General features: G+C 39.6%; 2 non-coding genes across 2 annotated transcripts; both read left to right on the plus strand.

Moving 5' to 3' along the window:
• Positions 1-19522: 19522 nt before the first annotated feature.
• TRNAV-AAC (transfer RNA valine (anticodon AAC)) lies at positions 19523-19596 on the plus strand. The gene has a single exon. It is a non-coding gene; the product is annotated as a tRNA-Val (tRNA).
• An 82-nt stretch (positions 19597-19678) lies between these two features.
• Positions 19679-19752, plus strand: TRNAV-AAC (transfer RNA valine (anticodon AAC)). Its single transcript has one exon. It is a non-coding gene; the product is annotated as a tRNA-Val (tRNA).
• The last annotated feature ends 1 nt before the right edge of the window (position 19753 follows it).

Here is a 19753-nt window from a genome sequence, read left to right on the forward strand (position 1 = left end):
CTAGAGAACCAGTTTCTAACCCTAAAGAAGGGGAGCATGTCAATCGATGAATACACGAACAACTTCACAGAAAAGATGGAATTTGCCTTGCGTCTTGTTCCGGATGAGCTGACGAAAATTGATAAGTACGCAAAGGGATTACCATGGGAGTACGCGGTGCCAGTGCGTCAGGCACCTACTTTGGAGGCAGCTATCTGGGCTGCCAAGTCTGTGGAGGATATGATTAAGGGAAGAGCTGCCAGCAAAGTCGAGGTTGGCGAGAAAAGGAAATTTGACAGATCCTCAAGGTCCAGTAAGAAGGGTAGATTCTCGAAGTCTGGTTCGAGAGGAGGAGGATCAGAAGCGAAGTGGTGTGACAAGTGCAAGAAAAAGCACTCTGGGAAGTGTGACGGAGGGGTCACTTGTTACAAATGCGGAAAGCCTGGGCACTATGCCAATGAATGCACGTTCACTAAGAAGGTCTGTTATGAGTGCAACGAGGAGGGGCACATTTCAAGGGATTGCCCGAAGAAGAAGGAGACAGGAAGACCCAACATACCACCGAAGCCGAAGGCGAGAGCCTTCCAGATGACGCTCGAGGCTGCAAAGGAGGCAGCAGACGTCGCTTCAGGTACCTTTCTTGTAAATGGTTTGCCTGCAAATATACTATTTGATTCCGGAGCCAACTACTCCTTTGTGTCGCATAAATTTGGTGGGAAATTAGCATTGCCTGTAGAAAAACTAGATAATGCCCTGATTGTAGAAGTTGCCAGTGGCAAATTCGTACCTGTTAGTAATCGTATTAGGAACATCGTCATTGACCTAAACGGAAACGAATTCCACGAAGAGCTATTACCCATAGAGTTAAACGGTTTCGACATCGTTTTGGGTATGGATTGGCTTAGCGCCAACGATGCTGAGATTCAATGCCGAAAGAAGATAGTAAAGGTAAACCCACCCGGAAAAGAATCATTTATGGTGTATGGGGACAAACGCAGAGTGAATTCTGGAATCATCTCCCTGATGAAAGCCAGGAAATGTTTGTCCAAAGGATGTGCATCATACTTGGCATTCGTAATCGATGCCAAGAAGGAGAAGAAAGAGGTGCAGAATATACCGGTTGTGTGTGATTATCCGGAAGTCTTTCCCGAAGATCTTCCCGGATTACCACCTGATAGGCAAGTGGAGTTTCGTATAGACTTGTTACCAGGAACAACACCGATAGCAAAGGCACCTTACCGATTAGCACCGACGGAGATGAAGGAGCTCATGACGCAACTTCAGGAGCTGTTGGACAACGGTTTTATTCGACCTAGTTCATCACCCTGGGGAGCTCCGGTGTTATTCGTGAAGAAGAAAGACGGAAGTATGAGAATGTTTATAGACTACCGAGAGTTGAATAAGGCAACGGTGAAGAACAAGTATCCATTGCCGAGGATTGATAACCTATTCGATCAGCTGCAAGGTTCGAGCTACTTCTCAAAGATCGATCTTAGGTCAGGATATCATCAGCTAAAGGTGAGAAAGCAGGATATTGAGAAGACTGCATTCAGAACGAGATATGGACACTACGAGTTCTTGGTTATGTCATTCGGGCTAACCAATGCTCCCGCAGCATTCATGGATTTGATGAATAGGGTTTGTAAACCATTCCTCGATAAATCCGTGATAGTGTTCATCGACGACATTCTCATCTACTCAAAAAGCCAAGAGGAGCATGGAAAGCATCTACGGGAAGTATTAGAAGTGTTGAAGAAGGAGAAGCTTTTTGCAAAGTTCTCCAAATGCGACTTTTGGATACGGGAAGTCCAATTCTTGGGTCATGTTGTTAACTAGGAGGGAATAATGGTTGACCCCGCAAAGATCGAGGCTGTGATGAAGTGGGAACGTCCGAAAAGTCCCACGGAAATTCGAAGCTTTCTAGGATTAGCCGGATATTATCGACGATTTATCCAAGGCTTTTCTTCGATAGCTGCTCCATTAACAGCTTTGACTCATAAAGGAGCTACATATACATGGAGTGAGAAACACGATGAGGCATTCGAGAAACTAAAGAAGAAGTTATGTGAAGCACCGATACTTTCTCTACCCGATGGAGTCGAAGATTTCGCAGTTTATAGTGATGCTTCTGGAGTCGGGTTGGGTTGTGTTCTGACCCAAAGAGAAAAGGTGATAGCATACGCATCTCGACAATTGAAAGAGCACGAAAAGAACTACCCCACTCATGATCTGGAGTTGGCAGCGGTAGTATTTGCCTTAAAGATATGGAGGCATTACCTCTACGGCACGAAGTGCAAGCTCTTCACTGATCATAAGAGTCTCCAGTACCTCTTTAATCAGAAGGAGTTGAACATGAGGCAACGACGTTGGCTAGAACTTCTCAAGGACTACGACTGTGAGATACTTTACCACCCAGGTAAAGCAAATATTGTTGCTGATGCTCTCAGTCGGAAAGTCAATCTTGAAAGGAAAAGGCCAAGAGCGTTAAGAATTGAAGTCGTCTCGACGATTGTCGAAAGCATCAGGAAAGCTCAAGAAAAAGCTTTAGAGAAAAATGACCGAAAGGAAGAACGTTTGGGAAGAACGTTAGTGTTCGGTACAAACAGTCGTGGACTGAAGGTATTCCAAGATCGAATTTGGGTACCTAAGACGGGAGGAATAAGAGATCTTCTAATGGAAGAAGCACACAAGACCATGTACTCGATTCATCCCAGTAGCACTAAAATGTATAGGGACCTAAAACCCTACTACTGGTGGCCGACGATGAAGCTCGATGTTGCGAAGTATGTGGCCGAGTGCGTAACATGTGCGAGGGTTAAGGCACAACATCAGAAACCGTATGGGAGTTTAGAACCCTTACCTGTACCCATGGGTAAATGGGAAGACATCACCATGGATTTTGTGACTAAACTGCCCAGGACGAAGAACGGTCACGACATGATTTGGGTAGTCGTGGATCGTTTCACCAAGAGTGCACACTTCATAGCAGCCAACGAGAAGTGGTCTATGGATAAGCTCGCAAATGCTTACGTGAAGGAAATTGTAAGACTTCACGGTGTCCCTCTTACGATTGTATCAGATCGTGATAGTCGTTTCACGTCAAGGTTTTGGAGGAGTCTACAAGAGGAGTTAGGTACAAAGTTGTGTTTGAGTACGGCTTACCATCCGCAAACTGATGGTCAGAGCGAAAGAACGATTCAGATGTTGGAAGATATGCTGAGAGCATGTACCCTCGAATTCCAAGGGAATTGGGACGAGCACTTACCTCTGGTAGAATTTTCCTACAACAATAGTTTTCACTCGAGCATCAAGATGACTCCTTATCAAGCCTTGTATGGGCAGAAGTGTCGTACGCCGTCTTGTTGGCTTGAAGCCGGAGAGAAGCAGTTTATGGGCCCCGAGATAGTCCATGAGACTGCTGAGAAGTTGAAGGTGATTAGGGAAAGGATGTTAGCAGCCCAGGATCGTCAGAAGAGCTATGCTGACAAGAAAAGACGACCGATAACTTTCGAAGTTGGGGATTCCGTTTTGCTTAAAGTCTCACCGTGGAAGGGACTTATACGATTTGGGAAACGAGGAAAGTTGAGTCCAAGGTTTATTGGACCGTTCAAAGTTCTTCAGAAGATAGGGAACCAAGCTTACAAGCTGGAATTGCCCGAAGAACTCAATGGTATTCATAACACCTTCCATGTGTGTTATTTGAGGAAATTCACGGGAGATGTTCCCGACATAATTCCAATCTCAGAGTTAAGGATGGATGAAAATAAAAGGTTGATCGAAGAGCCTGAGGCAATTGTTGACCGTAAGACTAAGAAGTTACGACGCAAGATGGTCGACTTGGTGCTAGTCCGATGGAAACATTCGAATGGGCCGAATCTCACTTGGGAAACAGAGGATGACATGATGAGTCGCTATCCACATATGTTTGCTGATGCATGATTCCGGGACGGAATCATCCTAAGGGGGAGAGAATTGTAACGCCCGGGTTTCAGGGCTAAGCATTTTTGTCAATGTAATAGTCTAGGTCAACTCTTGTAACTCTTTTTGAAGTAATAAAGATGAAATATTTGAGTATTATGTGAATTATATGTGTTTATTATTTAATTATAAATGTATAATTAATAAAGAATAAAAATGAGCGTCAAAATTAAAGTGTGAGATAATCCCGATATCTCTACATAAAGTTGTAGAATATGTCTCAAGGTCTCCGTGCATATAAGGAACGCCGAAATCCGAGTTATAACGAAGAAGTTATGACCCGTCGAAGTTTCACGACAGAACCGGCACGATACCGGGAAGCGTGAATAGTGAATTTACGATAGAGCGAGATTTAGCCTTAGTGATCTAAACGAAAGTCGTAGAATATGTTAAACTAAGAACATCGATAAAAAGAACGCCCAAATCTGACTTCGTATGAAGAAGTTATGAGATTTTAAACAGACCAATCCTGTCCCGGCTTGTTAAAAATATAACTTTAAAAATAAAGTCAAAATTAGCCGACGGAGTCTAAACAAAAATTGTAGAGTACGTCTTCACCTACGCGTGGATATAAAGAACGTCAAAAACGGAGTTTGTATGAACAAGTTACAAATTATAATAGCATATTTACGTATTAAAATAAAGTATAAATCATGTATACGTACACATATATATACATATGTATATATCATTAGAAAGGTATCGACGATGCGGTCATTATAAGACTAATGTTGAGTTCTTTCGACATTAGTTTAGTACAAATATCATTAAATCCATTTATAATAGTATTATAGATGGGTGTTTAGTTGTTTATATAACTAAAAGGTCATTAAGTAATTATGGAGGGTAGTTTTTGAAAATTCAATTAGTATAAATAAGAGCCTTGGGCTCTCATATTTCTTGCACCATTCTCTTGATTCAAGAGTCTTTCTCTCCTTATCCCCCGAGCATTTCGGTCCCTCGTGATTCGACTTCTCTTTCTGTAGCTTAGTATAGTAAGGTGAGCGCTGAAGCGCTGCACGAATCTTTCTTAGAAAGATTCAGCGACGAAGTTCTGCCCCTGCAGAGCCCGACTCCTAGCTAAAACCCCCTTGTAAGTAAGTTATGCTTACCTTATTTTAATATAGCTTATATTTAAAATTAGTATTGTTATTATGAACTTATAATAAATATTTGAGCTATTATTATAACTTATATAAGTGTCGTTATAATATTTTTTTTTAACTACTCGCGGTATGGGGAATCTGGTTTAAAGGGCCGCATAGGGTTGTTGGATTTCAGAAGTGCTATATGCCAAAATGGTCCTGCCCTCCGGTGTTTTATGTCTGGCCCCTGTCTGTACATAGTGGTTGGAAAATATTGTTTAACGCTTATATAATAATAATAATACTAAGACTAATAGTTGGTCACGGTAAATATTAGACTAAAATTTAGCGATAATAATGCTAGGTTTCGTCGAAGGAAAATAGAATCGTTAGAAACAAGCGCTGCCCGATTTTGGAATCATCACCTTAACAAGTGAGTGCATAGTTACTTTCAACTTACACATAGATATGAAGTATTTTATATAAATTACGTGCTATGTGTGCATATTATCTGAATATTTGCTATCTATGCTAGATGAACGTTGTTATACATGTTTTCAATGATTTAAACTGTATATGTATTTTATATCTACGAAAATGTTGGGGTAAAACATGGGTAGATGCAATAGGTGATGTGTGATAAAATGATGAGAGGCCTCGATGTTGATGTTGTTGATTCTGTCATCTAGCGGAGTATGGATGACGACCACGGACTCTTCTAGACAGTCCAGTGGAACACTAGCAGGCTCGCAACCTGTAGGTGTTTGTGAACGATATGTTCACCGGTGTACTCCATCCCCCACATGGTTGCCTTTAGGACATTTATCGCTGAGGAATCCCCTTAGCAGTAGTGTCCGTCCCGATGATGATCCTTAGGCTAGGTCCCTTATGATAGGTGTTTAGGGACGTAAAGTGAGGATAACGGGAACGGGTAATCGGGTTATTGTTGATCGATGAAATTAATAAACTTATTTATTGTGGGTTGAAAACCCTATGTGCTCACCAGGCTCCCAAGCCTGACCCACTCAGTTTTATGTATTACAGGTAGTGGCGCATGAGCATAGGTGTGATGTGTTGGACGAGGGATTACGGATATAGGCCTGTAGATATGAAATAATGTAGTAAGGCTTATATTGTACTGTTTATGCTTTTGATCTGTACGAACATGACATCCCGAGTCTTTTAATGAAATACATTTCTATGGAAATGTTTTTGATAAATCTTTATCATATTTTTGTTTTGGGACAAATTCCGCAACACTTTCATTTAAAATGTAACTCTGATTTTTAAACAAAGCATAAACAAACCGGTCTTTTCTGGCCGTGATTTTGGGGATGTCACATGCTTGGTGGCTAAGTTGTCCATTAGGGTTTAGACTAAAACCCTAGTAGCCTGTAAGTATAAATATGACTCCTAGGGCATTGAATTCGGCTACCACTTGATTCTAAGAGTACCCTAGGCCGATTTCTAGCCTCTCTCACCCTCTCTCATATTGCCTTCTTGCTTGTGGGGTTTGTGAACCATTAGAGGAGTTGCATTTGTGACTCTAAGCTCAAGAGAAGAAGAAAGGAAGATTTAAGCCAAAATTTGAAGAGGTAAACATCTAGATCTGATTCTACATGTTGTTTTTGTTATTCATATGCTAGATTAGGGTTTGTAAGTCTTGGAATCAAAGCATGTTCAATAGAGAAACCTAGATCCAAGCATTAGGGTTTGTATGAGCACATAGGAATGTTTCTTATGCATAAAACCCATCAGTGGTATCAAAGACTTGATTGGTTTCAGTTGTATGTGATGCTTAACTGTTTTGTTTGCTAAAAATTGATTTTTTGGCCTCTGCCCGACTCAACTCGGCGAGTCAGTATCTGGATTCGGCGAGTTGGCCCCTACTCGGCGAGTTCGAGCGTCAGACAGAGGGTATTTCGGGATTTAGCTGCTGTTTTGACTTGGATTTAATGCCTAATTCATTTTTTGAAGTTAAAATCTGAATTTTATCTTAAATTAATGATTATCCTTGCCAAAATAATAGATAATTTCAAATATTTTGAATATTGGTTATTTATATGATAAATATGGATTATTTTTAAATTATTTGGTAATTATCTAGTGACTAAAATAAGATTAGGTCAAATATAGATAATTATGAATTTAATTGGCTGATATGAATTATTTGTTATTTGATCCCTTATGTTTTTGAAAAGTCCAAAACTTGCCCTCAAGTTTTGAAATTTGAATTTTGTAATTAAAAGTTTAATTTTGAATAATTTAAATTTCAAACCCTTAGAATTTTACAAGTTTAAAATTCAACCCTATACTATTATATATAATTACAAGCTTAATTACTATATATATATATATATATATATATATATATATATATATATATATATATATATATATATATATATATATATATATATATATATGTATAACTAAAATGCTAGTCTTACCGTTAGTAGGCCTCATTCACGAAGCCGGTCTATAAGGTGAGTATAAGGTTGCTGCCTATAAAATGGCGCTTAATGGGTGTACACTTACACCTACCGCTTGCTTGACTGGTGGAGGGTCGTTAGTCGAACGGGTAGGATAGGGCAACCCTCTCCTCATTAAAAGTATAATGTTCAATATAAAGTAACTACATGTTTTACAAATTCTCATTCCTAGTTACTTTAGGGTAAAATGTGAAAATGATGCTAATCCATGGAATTACACTTCGTACCCTTGTCAAACGTTGATGGAGCGCGTGTGGTTAACCGACACATCAATTTGGGGGTGATATTGGTAGCGAAGGGTGACTCGATGTTTGTCATAGATCAATGGAGCGTGTGTGGTTTACCGGCACATTGATTAGGTGATAGTGACATTGAGTGCACCAAGTTAATTCGCATGGTTATTCACAAATTTGTTTGCGATCCTCAGTATCCCAGTCGCAAATTTGAAATGCATATCGAGATTTAAACATGCCATTGAAAAGTTCAATGAATCTCAAAGATCTGGGAGTTTTCAATACATTTAAAACCTAAACTGCTTTTTCGTTTTTTATGGTGAGAATTAGTGAATTGTCATTCACTTACCTTCAAATTATTTACTTTTAGAGTACGGCATCCCTTTCTAAGTTGTAAATAATGTTGTTGGATCCTAGCCCTAATTTATCATTTGGGGGTTTAATTAGGGATTCATTTCTAATCAAACTTTGTTCCTTTCCTTTTCAGATGTCTGCAAACAACAATAACAACAACGCTTCTGGGTCATTCTCGTTGATGAACTTGTGTCAGAAAGTGACATTTGATGGTTCAAACTTCAACGAGTGGATGAGGTATAGCCGCATGATCACACGCTACGAGGACAAAGAATATGTCCTCGATGAAAAGCTTGAGAAGATCATCCCAGATGTTGCTACTCCAGAAGAATTGGCCGCCTTTGAGGCCCACGAGCGTGATGCCACGAAAGTTCATTGCATCATGCTGGCCACCATGAAATGCATCAGGATTTGCCGGACAGGTATCACCAGAGCGCGAGGCAAGAGCGCTATGAGATCATTACTAACATGATCACCGCTAAGATGGGGAGTGGAGAATCCCTAACCTCTCATTTGCAGAAAATGCAGAGGTATGTTGATTGTCTTCTCAAACTTAATGTTAAGTTTGATAAGGATTTGGCTATTGACATAATCCTCCACTCTTTGCCCTCATGCTATAACCAGTTTAGGATGACCTACCACATGAACAAAGAGGAGGTCTCCTCCAAGGACTCTTGAGGACTACTGAGAGCAACCTCAAAGACAAATCTGTTGCACCGTCCCCTGCTGTGGCCGCTCCTGTGATGACAATAGGTCAAGGAAAGGGTAAAAAGAGGAAGGCTCCATGTAAGAGCCACCATAAGGGGAAACCCCGTGATGGTTCGTCCTCAAGTGGGACCAAAGCAGGCCCTGTTAAACCCTCTTCCGATCCTAAAGAAGCAGAGTGCTTCTATTGCCACCAAAAGGGCCACTAGAAGCGAAGCTGCCCGCAATATCTGCAGGACATAAGAGATAGGAAGATTAAGCCAACCTTTGCAGGTATGTATTCTATTAAATCTAATAACTCATCATTTGCTACTTCATGGGTTCTTGATACAGGGTGTGGTTACCACATTTGTTATGATATGCAGGGCCTAAAAAGAAGTAGGGAGGTGGAGCATGGGAAGATGAACCTGATTATGGGAAACAAAAGATCGTCGCCTGTGACCAGAGTCGGTGTTTATTCTTTAGTGTTGAGTAATGGATTAGGGATAGATTTAGACAATTGTTGTTATTCGCCAGATATGGCAAGAAACATTATTTCTTTTCACGGGTTGTTTAGACAAGGTTTCAGATATTCTTTTGATAATAGTAATGGTTCTATTAACATTTATTTGAATGGTGTCTTTTATTTCAATGCATTACCTTGTAATGGGATTTATGAATCTGTGATGATTGTTGATAATTTAGGAAATAATGTTTTGAATATTGATTCGTCTACTAGTCTAGACAAAGCATGCTTGTGGCATTGTCGCCTTGGCCATGTCAACAAGAAACGCATAGCCCAACTCCAAAAGGATGGAGTGTTGGAGTCATTCGACCTTAGAGACGATGACACGTGTGAATCTTGTTTACTTGGGAAGATGACCAAGTCACCCTTTACTGGCACTTGTGAAAGGGGTGAGGTTTTATTGGATCTCATACACACCGATGTGTGTGGTCCCTTTAGATCCACCACAAGGGATGGTTGCCGCTTCTACGTGACTTTTACAGATGATTATAGCAGATATGGATATATCTACTTAATCAAGCAAAAGTCGGAAACCTTTGAAAAGTTCAAAGAGTTTAAGAATGAAGTGGAGAATCAGCTGGGCAGGAAAATCAAGATGATTCGGTCAGACCGAGGAGGAGAGTACCTAAGTCTTGAGTTTCACGACTATCTAAAAGAATGCGGAATTGTTTCGCAATTGACGCCTCCGAGGATGCCACAATTGAATGGTGTGGCTGAGAGACGTAATCGGACCTTGTTGGACATGGTTCGTTCTATGATGAGTCGAACTTCGTTACCAATAGCTTTCTGGGGGTATGCCTTAGAGACTACCGCCCATATACTTAACTTAGTTCCCACGAAGAAGGTTTCCAAGACTCCTCACGAGATGTGGACAGGGAAGGCTCCCTCGTTGGCACACATTAAGGTTTGGGGTTGTGAGGCTTTCGTAAGATGAGAGACTCACGACAAGCTTGAACCTCAGAGTGAGAAGTGTTATTTCATTGGCTATCCGCAGAAGTCTTTTGGCTACCTTTTCTATAGACCGAGTGGCAATGTTGTCTTCGTTGCTAGAAGAGGAGTTTTTCGAGAAAGGGAATTGATAAGCCAAGAAGACAGTGGGAGGCAGATTGAACTTGAAGAAATTCAAGATCAAAGTGATGAAGGAACCTCTGACACTGGCACTCAACTTGAGGAGGAAACTCCTGTTGAACCTGTTGACAAGTCCTTACCTCTTCGACGTTCCACTAGGGCTAGTGTTCCACCCCAGTTATATGGTTTTCATATTACTACTGAAGGGGATACATTTATTAGTGATAGTACACTAGTAAATTTGGATGAACCTAGCAGCTATAAGGAAGCCATGGCAGGCCCGGAGTCTGCTAAATGGAAAGAGGCGATGGACAGCGAGATTCAATCCATGTACGACAACCAAGTTTGGAATTTGGTTGATAATGTACCGGGTCGTAAGATAGTCGGGTGCAAGTGGATCTTCAAGAAGAAGACGGACATGGATGGGAAAGTGCATACTTATAAAGCGCGATTGGTTGCGAAGGGATTTACTCAAACTCCCGGAGTTGACTAGGATGAGACCTTCTCACCGGTTGCAAAGATAAATTCTATTAGGGTAATGCTTGCAATAGCTGCGTTTCATGATTATGAAATATGGCAGATGGACGTGAAAACCGCTTTCCTTAATGGAAAATTGGCTGAGGATGTTTACATGAATCAGCCAGAGGGTTTTGTCGATGCGAAGCATCCAAATAGAGTATGCAAGCTTGAGAAATCTATTTATGGATTGAAACAAGCGTCTCGCAGATGGAATCTTTGTTTTGACAAGAAGGTTAAAGAGTTTGGCTTTCTGCGGAGCGAAGATGAATCTTGTGTGTATGTCAAAGCCAGTGGGAGTATAGTAAGCTTCCTCGTATTGTATGTCGACGACATACTGCTCATAGGAAACAATGTCCCAACCTTGCAGGAGATCAAGTCCTGGATTGGGAAATGTTTCGCTATGAAGGACCTCGAAGAGGCTGCATATATTCTGGGAATAAGAATAGTAAGAAACAGGGAAAAGAGACTGATAGGACTTAGTCAGGATACATACTTGGATAAGGTACTAAAGCGTTTTAGTATGGAAAATTCCAAGAAAGGGGAGTTGCCAATCCAAAGCAATACCAAGTTGAGTAAGACTTAGAGCCCGAGTACAGAGGCGGAGATAGATGATATGAGCCGAGTACTTTACGCTTCCGCAGTAGGCTCTATCATGTACGCTATGACTTGTACCCGCCCTGATGTGGCCTTCGCTTTGAGCATGGTCAGCAGATATCAAGGGAACCCTGGTAGAGCACATCGGATTGCAGTTAAGAATATTCTTAAGTACCTTCGGAGGACCAAGGAATGGTTTCTAGTCCTCGGTTGGAGTGATGACTTAAGGGTAAAAGGGTACAGTGACGCTAGTTTTCAAACGGATCGGGATAACTTCCGATCATAGTCGGGCTGGGTCTTTACCCTAAATGGAGGAGCAGTGACTTGGAAAAGTTCCAAGCAAGAGACCGTAGCTGATTCAACGTGTGAATCAGAGTATATTGCGGTGAGCGAAGCATCAAAGGAGGCTATATGGTTGAATAACTTCATTGGAGACCTTGGAGTTGTGCCATCCATAAAAGAGCCGATGGAAATTTTCTGTGATAATGAAGGAGCGGTTGCCTTGACCAAGGAACCAAGAGATCATGGTAGATCTCGGCATATTGACAGAAAATACCATTTTATCAGACATCGGGTAGAAGAGGGACTCCTCGTTGTGAAGAGGGTATCATCAGAAGAAAACCCAGCAGATCCCCTTACGAAGGGACTGAGTAGGGTCAAACACTTGCAGCACGCTAGGAGCATTGGGCTGAAGAATGATATAAGTTTGGATTAGATAGGAAATGTGTAATAGATAGTTTGTACTTGACATTCGATGAATAAATAAAAATTGTGTTATTTATGAGTAAAGCTACTATCTTATGTTGGTTATTTATCTATTGTTTCCATTTTGCATGTTTTGACTTCCTGAATGATAGGATTATTCAAAAAAGTCCACAGTCGGTCATATTTTGGAAGTAGGTATGAATGAAGACTGTCATGAATTGTTTGTAGATTGTCTAAAAGGTTTTGGACATAACAAAGGTTTGCTGCAAAGTTCATGAGTGCTTATGAATATGAGTTGAGCATTGGAATAAACCCGAGTTTGCTGTATCACTTCGTGGTGTTTTACCTTAAGTGATCGCAAAGCGATAACATCATATAGTCTTAAAACTTAGAGATATGATTGTTGTTTTGCTGGTTGATTATGCATTGACAATGTGTAAACGCATCAGTAACTTGATGTTATAAAATGCATTATTGTGTGTAATTTTAATTAGTAAATAATGGATGCATATGAGTCGAAGTTGATCTGTTCCTTTTATTCTATGAGAATAAAAGTGATATATTGGCCACTTGATGATTTGGTTTGACTTATGTGCCGGGCCCGGTCAGGATGAAGTTGATGTGTTCAACTAAATTCTAGGTCAAACAAATCAGAGATCAAGAAACAAATGCTGGACAATAAGCATTGTCAGCATAATATCTAGAACGGAGGATTATAAGATCCCTTATCTGAAGGACAAGTTGATCAGAGTTGACAGCGAAGTATAAGAGCTACGATTGCTAATCGGATTCTGAAGTCTTATGTGAGATATAGTTACTAGACTTATCCAAGTGGGAGATTGTTGGAATAGTGTCTAAGCCCGTAACTATATTTGGTATGTACTTGACCCGGTTGTGCATGGTCCTTTTGGGTTGCCTTCTCCAAAGCAACTTGACAAGGTAATTTAAGGAGAAAGAGAGAGTATTATGATTTATTAATATATTATAAGCATAATATATTAAAGGAGAAATCATATTTATTTAATTAGTATTGGTCATAAATTAATTAGGAATTAATTTGGTGTCCAAAAGAGATTAATTGAATAAAGGGGTATAAACTGTCAATAGTATGATAGTTGAGTTTTGGGTTAAGGAAACCTAATGGGCTTAAGGGGGAACGAAATTATGATGGGTATCCATCATACTTTCGTCCAAGGCCTTATTCCAGAAGGTTCCTTGGGCTGCTTGGTGGCTAAGCTGTCCATTAGGGTTTAGACTGAAACCCTAGTAGCCTGTAAGTATAAATATGACCCCTAGGGCATTGAATTCGGCTACCACTTGATTCTAAGAGTACCCTAGGCCGATTTCTAGCCTCTCTCACCCTCTCTCATATTGCCTTCTTGCTTGTGGGGTTTGTGAACCATTAGAGGAGTTGCATTTGTGACTCTAAGCTTAAGAGAAGAAGAAAGGAAGATCTAAGCCAACATTTGAAGAGGTAAACATCTAGATCTGATTCTACATGTTGTTTTTGTTATTAGTATGCTAGATTAGGGTTTGTAAGTCTTGGAATCAAAGCATGTTCAATAGAGAAACCTAGATCCAAGCATTAGGGTTTGTATGATCACATAGGAATGTTTCTTATGCATAAAACCCATCAGATACATGCATTAAGCAACAACAGTAATGATGTCAATTCCATAAAAGAAAGGCCCTAGGCTATCAGGCAATTCTATCATGCATTCCTAAAGATCCCTAACCTATCACTAGCATGCTGCTTTAACATATCAAAATATCAAATAACAGTATGGTATTTTGGAGTATACTTACTGGCTTCGGCTGATCGTACACATCACATCCTCCTTGAGTATTTTGAAAACCATTTGAAAATATTTCCTTAGTTTGAGATTGGATTCACACGAGTGTTCCTCCAATTCACTCAAACCAAGGATCTGATACCAACTTGTAACATTCTAAAAGTTCTTGAAATTTTTAAACTTTTTAAACAACCACAAAACCATCATTTATTACAATTTGTTTTCAAAATAAGTTTCAAATCAGAGAAATCCCAAAAATGTAAAATCAAAACATGAGGAGGTGCATGATCAAGCCTTTGTCTTCCCGCAATCCACTGAGGTACCTAAAACATAATCCAAACTGTAAGCCCAAAGCTTAGTGAGTTCCCCTAAAATACCAATACATAACAAATAACACAGTTATAATAACAACATACTTTGGGCGCAATCAACCATCAGGTTAGAATACCCCAGGCCCCTCAACCATCGAGTTGGAATGCCAATGCACTATGGGTCCAAACATCCTCGGGATGGAATACCCTAGGCCCTCAACCATCGGGTTGGAATGCCAACATACTATAGGTCCAATCATCATCGGGATGGAATACCCTAGACCCTCAATCGTCGGGTTGGAATGCCTCGGCTTGTTGACTTATGCACAAAGCAGTGAAGCCCCATCCACCAACAAATCATGTGCACATATAATAGATAATCATATAACAGTCTACATCCAGTCACATAGATCTACACATCACTAAGCATAACAACATCCTATCTACTAGGATACCGATCTAGAGACCATAACAATATAATAGCATCCACAACTGGATATCAATCCAATAGGCCGGCATTGGTGCCTTCGATCCGCAAGTACAGTGAGGACAACTCACCTCACACTGACGTATCACACAAAAATCAACGGTCGCTGACTCACGAAAAATCCCGAACTATCACAATAAATAAACATCCAATTAACAATTTGGGTCAGCATTTATAATTAATAGCCATAATGTCCATTCTAAATTTTACTTAATTGGGCCAAGACCCAAGCCCAATTCTTGATGCAAAAAGGCCCAAATTACACAAGGCCCATAATTGGACTAATTTTCCAAATTGGGCCCAACTGCTTAATTGGGCCTCATCCTAAGGTTCAATTCCATAACTAGCCGAAAACACTCCTAGTCAGAAAACCCAATAAGGGCCTAAGCCAAACGGGCTCAAATCTGAATCCCAATTTGCAAAAGCCCAACATAAGGCATACGTTGGCGTACCGCGAAGGTAAGCACGGCATACACAAGTCTCGCATTGACTGGAAACGGGGGCGTTGACTGGGTACGTGGGGCGTAACCTCGTAGAGTTCAAAACTCTAATAAGTGTTTAATGGCTTAAGCACTTAAGCCCAAATTCCAGATCCATCGACCAAATATATCTCAGAACCATAAACTCTCAAACTTTAAGACTTTGGACGTCCAAAAAGTACTTAATACATGGTCTTAATACAGTAAGACCTCCTATAAGCAACATGAAGCCAAACTAGCCAAAGGGACCTCATTTTTATAACTTAGAACCCTTCATAGGGTCTGAAAGGACAGCTTAAGACGTCCAAAACAAATCATGCATAACAATGGGACTTTTGGGGACAAAAGAATGCCAATAAGATACCAAGAAGAGATCTAAGAGAAATAAACACAAAGGTAGCAAGTTTTTACCTTCTGGAGCTTCCAAAACAGATGATGAATCAAGATCTACAAGCTAGCCTTCCTTCCTTGACTCCTTGATGCACTTCGTATTCCTTTAACTACACAAATAACACACTTTAGGCTCCAAAACTCTCACTTATGGACTAGGGTTTTCTAAGAACGTCTCAAAAACATGGAGGCGAAAGAGTGAAGCAAAATGATCCATAATGGTGCTTAAATACCCTCCAAACCCTAAAAATTAAGGGTTTCTCCTAGACATTAGTACACCCAGCGTACATATGTGTACACCCAGCGTACTAAGGCGCACCCTAGTATACTTAGTGTACTCACATGTACGCCCAACATACTACTCATGCTTCTATAATTTCCATTTTTGCCCCTAGGGCCTCTTAGGGTTACTTTATCATAATCAAGGGACCAAAAAGGGAATAATTAAAACCAAATTGAGGATTTGAAAATACCTAAAAGCTCGGGATGTTACACCATATCTGTAAATAAAAAGAGAAGTTTCAAATTTGTTGTTAGTAAAACCGCGGATGGTGATAAACTAAGAAAATTGGTGGTACCATTCTCGAGGTGCTTGTTTAATTCCATATAAGGACTTGTTCAATAGAAACACATGATGAGGAGCAAACGGGTCGCAAAAACCTACAAGCAGATGCATATAAAAAGTCTCATGAAGACGCCCTTGAGGAAAAGCATTCTTCACATCCAACTGATGGACCGACCACTGATGAGAGATGGCCAAGCTAAGAACAGTACGCATCGTAGCCGGTTTAACAATCGGGATAAACGGCTCATCACAATCAATACCAGTTTTTTGAATTCGACCATTTTCCACAAGTCGCACCTTGTACCTTGCTAAAGATCCATATGCATTATGCTTCTGCCTAAAGAACCAAATGCAGTTAATCACATTAGCATCAGGGGGCGAGGCATAAGTTTCCAAGTCTTGTTAGAAATAAGAGCATTAAACTCATCTTTCATATCATTTAACTAGTTAGGATCTCAAAAGGCATCAAAATAGTTACGTAGAAGGGGAGAGGACGATGTGTCAACATGAAGACTAAGTTTATTTATGGGTTTCACGATGTCGTGACATTTATGAGTGGTCATAGGATAAGTGATGGTAGGAGTCGGATTGACTGTGACACAAGATTAAGATGAAGGGATCCGAGAGTGAGTGGGATGAAGGTAAGGATTTCCAGTATTGCGAGGTGGACCGAACACAACAGAGGAAGAAACAGGAGCTGAAGTAGAGGCATGTACGAAAGAAGATGTTGGGTCGGGAACAAAGGAGGTGGTAGTTGAAGATGGGTTATCGGTTAGAAAAACAAGAGGTTGGGCTCGATAAGACGGATGATTAAACATTTTACGAGTGTCATTGATGTGAAGAAAATCATAATTGGGTGATTGATTTGGTGTCATGGAACCGAAAGGAAAGATGGTTTCATCAAAAGTTACATGACGGGAAATAATTATTTGATTTGTTTGAAGGTTAGGACAATGATAGCATTTATGATTTGTGGGGTAACCGAGAAAAATGCACAAAATAGAGCGAGGTTGAAGTTTGTTGGTATTGTTGATGTGCGGGAAACAAAGACAACTGAAAACAAGAAGGTGATTATATTTTGGAAATTTTTGGAATAGTTTGTGGTATGGGGAGTCGTTTTGAAGTGTGGTGGATGGAAGGATATTGAGGAGGTGAGTGGCCATATGAAGAGCTTCAACCCAATAGGTGGGGGGGGGGGGGGTAAGTGAGCTTGGAAAAGAAGAGTGTGAATGATGTTATTGATGGTGCAAAGCATGCGTTCGGATTTACTGTTTTGTTGAAAGGTGTAAGGACATGAAAAACGCATGTGTATGCCATGAGTGGTGCAAAGATCATGGAAGTGGGAGTTATCAAATTCTTTCCTGTTGTCAGATTGAAAATTTTGGATGTCGGTGTGAAATTGATTTTTTATATAAGCATGAAATGTGACAAGCTTGGAGAACACTTCAGATTTATTACGCAAAGGATACCCCTACAAAAAATGAGAAAACTGATCAAGAAAGATGACATAATATTTAATACCACTATGACTTTCGAAAGCGAACGTCAAAACAACTTGAAAAGGAAATAAAGCTTCATTTTTAGATAAAGAAAAAGATAAGCGGACATGCTTGCCAAGTTGACAAGCATGGCAAAGTAATGGGGAATCCTTTTTATTATATGTAATGAGATTTTTAGATAATAAATGCTTGAAAACTTGAGAAACAGGATGATCGGGTCGTTGATGCCACGTGGACAACCCGACACTGAGAAAAGCTTGAGGAGTTGGACTGTAACATGATAGAGGTAACTGATGCTATCAAATCGAAGGAGGATGTGTTTTGTCAAAATGTTCTTCACAGAAAAACCAAATTCATCAAATTTAGTAGAGCATTTATTATCACGAGTAAATTTTCGCACATAAACAAGGTTTTTGATAATTTTGGGGAGTAATGAGAACGTGTTTTAAGGTAATAGTGTGACATGGGTTATAACCAAGATTGTTGTGACCCATTTTAGGAACGGGAATGCGAGATCCATTACCGACTAAGATTGAGAAATTAGAATTTGTGCAATTATTACTAAAAGACTTGAGGATACCTGGGTCGACATGAAGGTGGGCGGTGGCCCCGGTGTCCATGTATCAATCAGCGTTGCCCGAATCTTGAAGAGTCATTGTTGAAAATGCTTGTGGTAAACTGGTGGTCTGATCGGATGAAGCAAATGGGTAATTAGGCCATGCTGATTTATTAGTGCAACATAACGTGTTGTTGGGCTTGAGGAGACTGAGCCCAAGGATGTTGACGAGGAGACGAGTTAGGTAAAGAACTGGGAGTGGAAAGAAGACCACGCTACACAGGAAAATAAAGGTCAAGGAACGGAGGTTCCTTAACCGCTAAAAAAATTACCGCCACCATGGTAGGAAGAACGCAAAATGGGCAATTCTTGTTGGGGTTAATTTTACGACTACTTTTAATGAAATTGAATTTGTCAATTGTTGTCATCACATTAGATACTAATATAAAAAATTTAAATTATAACATAAATATTTATCCGGAACCACATTGATTTAGTAACCTCAATAATAGTCTAAGGCTGTATTTGGCGTGTCACAGTTATTTATTTTTCAAGCTTTTTTAAGTTGTCATGTTTGACAAACAAAAAAGTAGCTTATAAGCTAACTTTAAAAAAAAAAAAAAAAAAAAAAAAAAAAAAAAAAAAAAAAAAAAAAAAAAAAAAAAACCTACTTGTACTAGTTTTTTATGAGTTTTTTTAAAAAATTTCAAATATACCTCTTAACTAATTATAAAAATGCAATCTTTTTAAATGTCATTTTTTAGTCATTTATATTTTTCAGTTAATTTTACCAAACGTTTTTATCAACTAACTTTTTATTTAGTAGTTAGCTTTTCAGCTAATATGTCAAACATAACCTAAGTTAAAGTTTAAATATTAAATAATTAAATAGAGTATATCTATTATGATTATATAATATAAGATTAAAACTTTGAGAGACACATTATCATTTTTTATGTTTCTCCTGAACATCCTTCATAATATATCCATATTATGATTTTTTTTTTTATGTACAACTCATGGAGGGTAGTTAGGGAGAATGGAACGTCGTAATTCTTAAAACATGAAGTGGCAGTCTCACCACTTTACCGATTAAGATATGCCTAATGTCTTTTAACTATTTAATATTAAGCTAAATAAGTAAAAAGAAATGACCACTAAAATGCTAATCAAATTAAATTAATGCACGTTTAATTAATGCTGAAATTAGTCAAAAACACAAATAGGTTTCGTGGTGTAGTTGGTTATCACGTCAGTCTAACACACTGAAGGTCTCCGGTTCGAACCCGGGCGAAGCCATCTCTCCTTTTTTTTATTTAATTTACGTAAAAACTTCGTAGAATTGATGATAATTATATTAAATTAGAAAGTTAAAGCAAATGGTTTCGTGGTGTAGTTGGTTATCACGTCAGTCTAACACACTGAAGGTCTCCGGTTCGAACCCGGGCGAAGCCAC

The sequence above is a fragment of the Lactuca serriola genome, chromosome 3 (genome assembly GCF_051521515.1).
Source record: "Lactuca serriola cultivar US96UC23 chromosome 3, Lser_US96UC23_V15, whole genome shotgun sequence".
Classification (NCBI taxonomy): Eukaryota; Viridiplantae; Streptophyta; class Magnoliopsida; order Asterales; family Asteraceae; genus Lactuca; species Lactuca serriola.